This window comes from Cynocephalus volans, chromosome 13, assembly GCF_027409185.1.
Source record: "Cynocephalus volans isolate mCynVol1 chromosome 13, mCynVol1.pri, whole genome shotgun sequence".
NCBI lineage: Eukaryota > Metazoa > Chordata > Mammalia > Dermoptera > Cynocephalidae > Cynocephalus > Cynocephalus volans.
In genome coordinates this window covers 13,966,578-13,968,891 of record NC_084472.1, presented here as the reverse complement: position 1 = coordinate 13,968,891, position 2,314 = coordinate 13,966,578, and positions in this window count along the sequence as shown.

Sequence of the window (2,314 nt, the reverse complement as noted above, 5' to 3'; positions counted from 1 at the left end):
GCTGCAGTAGGAGCATTGGGTTACATCCTTCCCAGAAGCAGAAATCCTCTGACTCTATGAATTATTAATCCAGACATGTTTGTACCAGTGATATCATACCAACTAAAGATTACATTTATGATATTGGGATCAAATATAACAACTAAAACCCAGTGTCACTTTGGTTTGTTTTAGAATCATAACACTGGAAGCAACCTAGAGTAACCTTACATCAGCAATGTGCTTTCTGATATACAATGTTTTGCAGTGAGGAAATTTTGTCAGGATCACAGTCACTTAAAATTATGCTTGAAGTAGGTAATAAAGGAAATCAGCATTACTAGATAACAACCCTTTCCCCTTTTTTCACCTCTTGCCTTTTTCTTCTAACTTTCTGCAATCTCTCCTTCAATCCCTCTGCAACAATCTCTTCTCTGTCTTCACCAAGCTCCTGCCTCAGACTCACCCCTAAACAATGTTAAATCCAACTCTGGAAGGAGAAAAGGTGAAAGAAAGAAGGGAAAAGAGGGACAGAAGGTTAAATAAATTTGGAAAAGAGTAAGTTTTATGCATAGTGTAACAATGTGTATGTGTTTGCATGTCCACATGTACACACGTGTGTTTGTGTATGTTAGAGTGTATTTGTTTTCTAAATCCAAAAACATATGTTCTAGATAAAATTAAGTAAATATTTTTGGTCTTGGTTCTAAATGAGAAGTAGGCCTGTTTTGTAACAATAATTCACATTAGGATTAAACAAAAATAATTTGCATAAAATAGATACTTAGACTTCCACTCTTTTTTAGAGTTGTGAGCTCTGTGGTATTAGAACAATTAAAGATGGTCCTCTTCAGATATATGCTCTTATGATTTCCTGGAAACTTGCTAGCCAAATGTTGAAAGAGAATTCTTCATTCGAATTCAGTGGTGAAGTCAGTCTTGGTATTATTTTTGGAGAAAACAAAATCAGAAACCCCCACACAGCAAAAATACATTTCATTATTTTTTCTAAAGTAGTTTTCCTTTTGGAGTAGCTTACTATCCTGATTTGTCTCAAATAATTTATTTTTATTGAAATAAAAGTTTATTAAAAATTAGAGCTCATGTTGAAATAATATAATTATTAAATTACTATAAGTCACTCTGATGCTGACATTTGTTCAAAACTAATTAGATTTGTGACTGTAAGCAAATGAGTTTACCTTTCTAGTGCTTGTTTTTATTATTTCAGAAAAGGAGGCTCATTATACCAGGTCCATTTGTTACTAGTCATATTGGCATGTGACTGATATGAGAATGTTGGTATCATTGAATTAGTCCCTGCAAAGTCCCCAGGACTAAATGAGCATCCCTAATACTAGCTAGACAGCAATGCCAAGGCCAGTACGTGGCTCCTTCACCTGGTGAAACAAACAGGATAGACCTTTTCCCTAGACTAGCAGAAGGTGTGAGTTCCAAGGGAAAAAAAAAAAAAGAGCAGAAGAGTTACAAGAAAATATAATTTTTTCTCCAATCTAATTCTATTATCACTTCTTCCTGTAAAAGCTACACCCAATATCTTAAAAACTATATCCCTTGGTTAAAGGTCCAGTTATCGGTTTCTGAGGACTGCCTTTTGTCCCTGACCCACAGGAAAGACTCATTAGAGTGGAGTGAGAGGAAGTGCATCAAGCTCTCTCTAGAGGGAAAAGCGTGTCATTAACTTACTTTAGGGATTCATTCATGAAAATACATGCAGATGAACATGCTTAGAAAAGTTCAAGGTGCCACACAAATTCATTCTGTTGAGAACCTATGAAACTAGGCACTGTGTGAAAATCCTTGTTTTCAAGACAGTTTTAAAATGTAGGAAAGGTAGGAGAAGTAAAATGTTACTGATAAGAATGCACATAATATAAAGCAGAAACTCACGGGTTTAATGAGGTACAAAATGGTGAAGAAGACCAGAAACGTTTCCATGGAAGGAGAAACAGTTTAATGAAATCTTTAGGAACTAGAGAAACGGAAGAAAAAGGAAAGAAAAGGCATTGTTGTAAATAAACGTTCTAAATTACTAAGTTTTTCTAATTTCATGCCCACATTTTTCATTTATCAAAAATACTTTGTAAATTGTAACCCCCCTCTCCCTGTCTAATTTCATCTCCTGGCACTTTCTAACACTTTATCCTGTAGTTTCTCTTTGATATCACACCTTTGGGTCTGTGATCATGCAGTCCCTTCTGCCTACCTTGCTTCCCTTAACCTCTTTTATCTTGGAAACTTTTATTCACTTTTAAGAATCAGCTCAAGCATCTTACCTGGAAGTATTTCTCACACCTCTACTTTTTCATTCATT